Source organism: Anopheles maculipalpis, chromosome X (assembly GCF_943734695.1).
Source record: "Anopheles maculipalpis chromosome X, idAnoMacuDA_375_x, whole genome shotgun sequence".
Classification (NCBI taxonomy): Eukaryota; Metazoa; Arthropoda; class Insecta; order Diptera; family Culicidae; genus Anopheles; species Anopheles maculipalpis.
In genome coordinates, this window is record NC_064870.1 from 9878140 (window position 1) to 9886992 (window position 8853).

The window sequence follows — 8853 nt, forward strand, 5'->3', positions numbered from 1 at the left end:
CCTCTCTTTCTCTCGCGCTCTCTCCCCATGCACCTTTTTCCTTCTTCGTTTGTCTCGTGGCGCACTACAAAAAAAATCCCTTTGGCTGCGTGCATCCATTGATAGGGAAATCCTCTTCACCGCACCGGAGTCTCGCAAACCGGTGCATCAGCTTGTAGTAGTCGGCTTAGCAGCGGGGAACCTGTGAAGCATTGGCGCAACTAAGCGCATTGTGGATGCTGGGCAGGGAAATGGGCCACATGTAAAATTGATGCAGTTTCGACGTTCTCGTACAGTTTTGTGGAAAAATCCTACGTTTCACTAAATCCGGCAGACGGAGACGTACGCGTCGCCTAGCGTGGCAAGGTTTGTTGTTGTTGTCAGCGGTTACTAGACGGCTTTGAAGAGGCATCTGGTACGAGGCGAGCAGTAGTACTTCATTTTGGCCAACTGAACATGGGAGAAATAAAATAACCCAAAAAAAAGAAGAGATTGTAGCAAAAGTACCTCAGAATCCTATTTCGGTAGTTACCTTTGTATGCTATCGTCTAGGAAACATAGTCACAAATCATTCTCCCTCCTATTCACGTTGTGCAGGCGGCGGATGAGTAGTATACGGTAGCTAGAAATAGATGCTCTGTTTAGGAAAAAAGTCTTTGTTGAATTTAACGACAAGTTGGTAATAGTCTTAAATGCACTATTTACATTCTACACGGACTTACCTGTTAGGGATCTGGATGCAGCAGACATTCCCTTTAAAACGCAATAAACTCTCACGTCAACTTGTGGGCATACACTCAGGAGCTGGATCGATGGTACCTATACATGCAGGAGGAGCAGCGATAATTGGCTGAATCGAGTGCCGATTGGCTTACGGCATATGATATCAATCATCGTATATATTCTATCCTACGTGTGTACGTCACCTGCGTGGATATGATGCTGACTACGTACAACAGTCACAGTGACCTCAGACGCATCATTGTCATCATCGTCACGCCGGCCATCGTCGTTACGTTACGGACATACTCTTGGGTAAAATGTTTGGGTGAATGTTCAACCTACCTCCCAGCCTAGCGTCCCCTACGCCTACCTCTGTCACCATTGGACGAGTTCTCAGAAATTTCCTAGCGTCCGAGACGAGTCCGCGCCCGTACACGATGGTTTTACATAAAATGCACATAAACACATCCTGCACCACACACACACACACACGGTACACGTTGGCGCGCGCTACCGTCACAGTGGCGTCCCAGCAAGCCAGTCCGCATGTTGGGCCGAAATAAAACCGCGAAACGGTTTTGTGTTCTGCATTTCCGGTACTGGTTGCGAAAGCGAGCGCCACGCGGATGGTCGAAGTAAAATGTAAATCGTATACGACTCCCGCAACTACCAGACATGCGACCTCACTCGCCCACCCCTCCGAGTTGGGTACCGAGGATTCCGATGTACAAGTCCAGATAACCAAGTCCACTATTAACGGCACTAATAGTTCGTGTACGTTTGACGGGTTTTTTGCGGCGTGTCAGACTGTTTTGTTGGAGAGACGTCCGGGGAGTCCTGGACGGACGGTACGTGTTTTTCGTAGTTTCAACTCTTCAAGTACCTGCGCACGCCAAACACGTCAGAACCACGCTCACCGGTGCTCCGTTGCGAGCTGCGTGCTGTAAGGTGAAGTGTTTGATACGTTGGCATCGATATCCGGACGACCAACACTAGGTGCTCAAGGCGCCGCAGGAACACCTGAACCCAACAAGTCCGCGGCTCAACCTCCTCGTCCGCCATGATGCTTGCTGTTTACCAACCCGGAATACGGTAAAAGAAAAGCGATATCGATGGCAAACTAATCAGCGATGGAAAACATCACATACGAACTGCGCACACAAACACACATACACACGTGTACAAAATAGTACTATTTCATTTGTAATTGAACTCGAGATAATCATATTAAATTATCTCTCCGAGAGTCACTCCCATTCGATTGCAACTGGTGCACTTTATAACGGGTACCGGGAAGCGGTCGTTGCAAAACTTCATCGTTCAACTTTTACTAGCCTCCGCACAGTGCACACAGCGCCACTAGCATGCCTCGTTCGCTTTTGAATTCGATTCTACTAGCTTCTTTTTCGCTGAGTGCAGCTATAGAAGTATAGCTAGCTGTGTGTGTGTGTTGGCTTTCGATTCCGGTAAGCAAACACGGTCCGTCTGTTCTTCCAATTTTTTGTGTGTATTTTTCTTTTTGCTGTCGGATTGTCGGGTATACGTTTGCTAAGCTTGCTAAAATATTTAAGCAAACGTATCAGCACAGCCTTGCGTTCGGTCCTCATCGGTTGGAGGAAGGTAGGACTGCTAGAGTGCGCATTCCGCTCATCCTTGCGAGCAGGATTACGATAAAACTTGTACTATCGAGAGTGTGTGTGTGTGTGTGTGTGTGTGTGTGTGTGAGAGAGAGAGAGAGAGCACGCAGGACACTCCGCACAAAGCACACAAAAAATGGCGGCTGCTCTAATTGTCATTCATGCGGCGCGCATCTGTCCTACGGAACTGACACACCGTTTGATAGTGAGCTTCTTTCGCTGGCTTAATCAGTGTAAAAGTACTCGTTAATGATTAAGCACTTTTGGTTTTTGAAGTTCGTCAAGATGGAAGGAAAACTGCTGTGCATCCCCATCGGTGCACAGCCATTTCATCCATTTAATAAGCACACCAACAACACAGCGGGAAAAAGAAAACCACAGTTGACATGTCACCGAGCAGAATTTCCTGCTTCGATCCCGAATGCTGATTGACGGTAAAACACCCAATAAACAACTCGTCGCGCTAACTAGGTGCAAAGAGGTATCAGCTCATGTACCGCGACGGTAGCGTCAAAACGTCATTGTCTCGGAGTTCCGGTGAGCGGTTTGCCTGTGTGTCCTTGGCTCGGCTAGTGTGCACCAACGACAAGCATAAAAAAGGCGAAATGAGAACAGAGGCCGACAGCTTTGCCGGTAGCAACAAAACCGTGCCAAGTACGCGAGGTTCGCTAGTTTGTCTTCGAGGATACATACAGACGACAAACGCGCTGCTGTCCCGGCGGAGTTCTTGAGCAGGAAATCAATTATCCACGATATTGATCCGGAACCGGATCCGGTAGTCAGATCCGGTGCAATAATCCCGCAGACGTAATGATATGGCTGTGGGGGCCCCCACGCTCAGGAGTTCGGCACGAACGGGATAGGGTAAGAATTATTGGTAGCGGTTTACTAGACAGCAGTGAAAGCGAACAGTGGAAGGAAATCGCCACAACGCCACGATAGCGTAATCGGAACGCAGGCGGAGGACATCGGGTTTTTGAGATGGGAAACCACCACACCAACCAGACAGATGGATGTATTCGATGCTTGTGTCTGGTGGTACCAGGAATGTTGGCAACTTTCCTTGTGAACGTGTGTGTTTGTGTTGTTTTTTTTGTGCCTCTACTCTCCCCGTTGAAGCGTATGTACTTAAAAGTTGGCGGTAAAATGGTTGTCAGTTAGTTTGACACTGTCAAAAACCGCCGGCGACAGCTAGTGGTAACTTTGGAGCAAGACGTCTAACCAGTGTCCGGATTTCAATCGCCAACGATTGGGGGACCATTCTACTACCACCGTATGGTTTGTGGTTGTGTCTTCGACAGTGCAAATTCGGAATTTCGGAAAACAATTAGGATGCCTTTAGAGAACGGTCTCACAACTACAACTTGCATCGTCTAATTAACCTCAAGTGTCATCAAACTTGAGTGTGGGAAGATTTTTTGTTTGTTTTGAAACCACCTCATATGGACGCATACAACAACACCATTATCCAAGCACCGCAAAACGTCAAAACAGGAGACCGAATGACAGCACGCACCAGCGTCCCCTTCGAACATCACCTTTCGGGAAACATCACCGAGGAGTTGGGGGTTTTTCATTTCCTTTCTCCAGATCGAAGATTGATTTCGGACATTCGGACAGGAGCAAGATTTATGGAAGGCCGGTGACGGTGGTTGAGAACTCTCGCCTGGGAGTTGCCGTTTGCCTCTTTTGCCCTGTGTACCCCCTAATATCCCCTTCAAGGCAACCGGAGCACAGTTTTGTGCACCCGGGACAATTCTGGACATACTCCGGGTACACCCAGTACAATGAACTTCGACTCGAACGACGCCAGAAGTCGGACTCTAGGTTTTATTTCCGGCCCCGCACGATGTCCAACGTCATACGTCAAACGTCAACAATGCAGCTCCTAGACGTCCAGCTGTCGTCTTGGTCGTCGGTGTAGACGAATGCCGTACAACGGCAGACTCCCACGAAGCCGGGAGTCGTATGGATTTCATATTCTAATCGACACTTAATCTGATTTGGAGCAGTGCGAGCGTAACGAACCGGAAACTAGCTCCTCGCCAAGGGAAAAGGGAACACAAAACGACACAACCCATATACACACACACACACACGAAACATGGGATGCTTGGAAGTGAAAATTCTATTGCAGTTTGGACTCTCTCTTGCTCTCCGGCCGACCCCAAAGGGTATTAGAACGACCCCCGAGCACTGGGTGTGAGCGTGTGTATGAGAGTACTGTGATGACCCGTGCTGCCGACTCAATTATATGCTCGATATGCTGGAAGGATTTTATTCATCAACGTCCACCGTAGGTCGGACAGCAAGAACAAACAACTTAAGAACACTGTGGTTGTTTATGATTGTACCGTGCGTTTCTCGAATTCTGGACCAGAGTGATCGGTTAAAAAGCAAAAAAAAATAAGGGTACGTTCAGATTCGACATGTTTCGAGCGAAGATTGATTATCTAAGGCTCTCGCTGGTGGACGGAAAAAAAAGCTACGAATCCTCGAAACCTCACTCACATCAGCATCGCTCTCGGGGGAACGATCTGTAAAATGAATTTTTGGTCGAGCAAGCAAAACAAACCTATCCTTTCACAAACGGTCAAATTCATTGCGTGATGATTCCTCGGAATGATTTCTCGGGATGGTGATCTTCTACCAAAAAACAAACCACCACATCTAGCGACTTGCGAATGTTTCAAGCCGTCTCATGCACACTGACCGATGCTGACGAGTGCAGCTTGTACATTAGACCCGTTACCAGTTAACTCTCTTTTGTATGTTACATCACCGATGCGGCGTAAGCTGCCACATTTCAACACCATATCAGGAATCTTTCATCTTACATTTTTGCGTATCCTCGTGGGCTCTAAATGGGTTTACATTTGATTTGTTTGCTTTCCACTTCTTCTTGCGGAATTATAATTGGATTGATTGAAGCACAAACTTTGACCGATAGAAAGTAGCGGTAGCCATCTTGTTAACATGCGTGAACTTCGTCCAAAACAAAGCCCTCGGAGGTAGTTTACTCTGCACTGAAGGAATCAAGTCACTGCGGGAGTTCATCTTTTGGGCAATATCGCTGACGAACATTTTTGTGCTCTCGTCTCTGCGATGCAATATTTTACATAATCCTTTCTATTTCGCATCGTTTTTTTTTTTCGTTCTCCGCTTCTGCTACCGTTGTTGTTGTCTGCTAGCAGCAAAGACCCGTCAGAGCGTTGCTCGTGTGTCGGATGGGTCGGATGCAACTCTCTTTACGCGTGCTCATCAATCATAAAGGCCATGGATGGCTGGAGTCCTGTGATGCAGCTGGTGTGCTGCAAAGAGCTGACTTTGGGTGACTCGCTACGCCAATCCGGGATGTGCCTGGATCTGGTGGATTGCATTTTATTCAACCGTAGCTGAGCGGTTTGCTATCGAGTACTGACGAAATTTAGCCTTAAAGGTAGCAAGTGCACGGCGCTTCAAGTGCTTCAAGCGAAAACTCTGCTCCACTCAACGTGACGATGTGATACCATTTTTCACATGCTAAACGTATGCTGAGAAGGTTGCACTTTAGACGAAACTGTTTAAAAGGAAGGGGTTTTTTTTTGCTGTGCGCTGTAGTTGCACTTATTTAGGCTTGAATGATGGATTGTATTCTGTGCAATATGTAGCAAATACTCTATATTAGCTTCTTTTTCAGCGTAAGCGTTATTAATTTTTCTTCTGTTTGTTATTATAACGAAAATAATAACTAAAACACTAACAAACAAAACTAGCTAAAGATACTGTACAGAGCCTAAAGTTAGGCAACTTAGATGGCAAATGAATTGAGAAGGACCCTTTCGCCACCCGATGATTTTTTTTCGCTTCGATTAATTGGAAGTAAATATTACCAATATTTAAATTCAAAGCACTTGCTCTTTCTCTCTCTTTCTCTCTCTCTCTCTCGCTCTCTCTGTGGCTAATAAACTCTTATTTTAACGACTGGATGCTTCCACTCATTCTCGGTCGGTTGAAAATTGAAAAACTCAGCCGATATGTTACCCTTAGCAGTTGAAACATATTCATGCTTTGCTCCGGACAAAGACGATAGGTGCTCTTAAGAAAAAAGTCACATTTTTATATTCCCAATCACTTATTCAAGTGTTTATTTTGAATCACTTTTCCGGTTTCACTCAGTGTCTAGGAACCGTTTGACGCAATAAAGGACAATGTATTTATCGCATAGTGTTTTACCACATCTAAACCACATTGTACAATAAAATTAGCACTGCCTAGTAATGCGCGAAATACAAAGACAATGTACAAGAAAATAGAAATTTTTCCATAACTCAACATTTTACCCTCAAAAAATTCAAAACACATTAAAAAGGACTTGAAAGCTAAAAATTTAGTTTAGGCGCCTAAATTTAGGCAATGTTTTATTTAAGATTTCCCCTTTTTCTAGCAATGCTTACTAGAAAGTTATTACAAACCATAATGCAACAATTATTCTTGCATTCTGTTTGCTCTGCGGTAAGTGAACCGCACACAACACACTCGTACGCTCCTGTATCCTACCCTATTTGTCCGTAATTTCTCAACCGAGTTAAACTATCATCTCAACTATCACCGCTACTCCGTGACGAGTGTAGGTATCACGCGCGGCACACCGGACCCAGGTAGAAATCTGTGCCGAATTATAGCGCCATAAACGATCCTACTATCTCACCGTGGCGCTTTTCCGGCGTTTCTCAGCAGGAAAATAAATGAAAAAGTTTACAGTTTGCACGAACGGTGCAGGACAAGGGCACCGGGGACAAACTGCACGGGAAGCGAAGAATGTCTAGGACGGTGCAAAAAAAAAACACACACACACACTAGCTTTTCTAGCTTTTCTCGACGCAAGATGCGCCGAAATGCAGTTTCGTTGGAGTGCGCTCAACGTGTGTGTGTGTGTGCAAGATAATTTATGTTTATTAAATTTTTCCCAACTAATCTTTCGCTGGGACGCTGGGCTGATGGTGCTCTGGTAAACCGCAGCGAAGAAGTGGCAATCGTATTGCAATTTAATGCAGCAGTACCGTACGGTGCATTCACACGTGTGCACCTGGTAGATGCACGTCTTTTGGGGGATAAAAAGAAGAAGAAAAAGAAAAACATCCTCAGCTCACTCACGGTGAAGCCGGTAAGCAAGGATTTGCTTACCGGCTTGGAGGAAGAGGAATGATTTGCTTTGAAATTTATCGACCGAGCGCCGGGAAGATGGTGAAGCTTTTATTTTTTCACGTTCGGGGAAGGAAATGGTGGATCGTAGATCGTCAGTAGAGCACCAGGCAAGCTTTGCTGCATCGCAATTAGCTCAGAATAAATATGTATTAATTGATCGAAACTTCGTAGATCGCAACTGAACCTAAGCGAAGCGGGTTGAGACATTTGATCCAGCAACGATCCAGCACACCCGAGCAAAGAATGGATTTGCGAAGATGATTCCACCACAATGCAAACCCGCCACAATAATTTTCTCTTTAATGCATTTTCACTAGCAATAAATACGAAAGCTCTAAAGGGAATGCACCAAGCTGCTAAATTCGTAACACTTCTTCGCCCAACCCAGGGGTTGGATACTTCACCAAAACTGGGAAGGGTTGCATACACAGTTTCCCGAGAAACGAGTTCCTTTCTCGGTAGCCGGCACAATCGAACGGTCTGTTATTTATCGACAGTGGGTTTCAACACCGGGTCAGCATTCCGTGCCGGAGAGTAATTATTTTCGCTCGCTTCGTACGGGGCATCGCGTTCCATCGCAAGGGCATAGAAATGATCGATTAGATAAGGTCGGCTTTCCCCTAGGCTAGGCAGACGCTAGCAGTAGCAGCAGCGGGTATGAGCATGTAGAATAATTTGTACGAAAATATTGAATTCCTTGTTAGATATCTTCACCTTTCGTCGATACGGGTGTTGAATGCTTTAATATGTGTTGTTTTTTTTTGTATTGTAGCTGTTCGTGTTGATTGATAATACAATCAATCTTTAAACCACACCCACGGTTAAGAGAGAGAGAGAGAGAGAGAGAGAGAGAGAGAGAGAGAAATAAAAAGGTCAGATATGCCTGATTCTTTTAAATTGTTGCATAACCGATTTAGAAGGCTTTCATGTTTTTACTTATAAGAGTTGTTAATTGCTCAGCTGATTGCATACTTGTAGGCGTGTAACTTGAACCCATGGTGACTCGTTTCGCTACATAGCTTTACGTTTTGGTGTAGCAAAATTCAGTTGTTTATTAATTTTTTTCTGATATTTGTTGCTGTTGTTTGCTGCCTAGTTTTGGAAGTGACACTTGTTTCGAATTGCATAACTACACTGACGAACAACATTATGTGATTAACCTAACAACCGTTTATTAAGGTCCAGGCTTGATGTAGTCCAACGCTTAAAAATTAACTACTACTATTAATTACTTTAAAATTACTTATTTATTAAGATTTATTATTATTTAAAACATACTATAAGTTATTAATGTTCAGACAGCCGTGACAAACCGTGACAGTTGTTG

The 8853-nt window shown here is 45.1% G+C and overlaps 2 protein-coding genes across 3 annotated transcripts in view; one reads left to right on the plus strand and one right to left on the minus strand.

Annotated features, from left to right (window-relative positions):
* LOC126561695 (cecropin-B) overlaps positions 1–8853 on the plus strand; it is a 328190-nt gene that overhangs the window by 273591 nt on the left and 45746 nt on the right. The window lies entirely within an intron of this gene.
* LOC126560212 (protein gurken-like) overlaps positions 1–8853 on the minus strand; it is a 473091-nt gene that overhangs the window by 202121 nt on the left and 262117 nt on the right. The window lies entirely within an intron of this gene.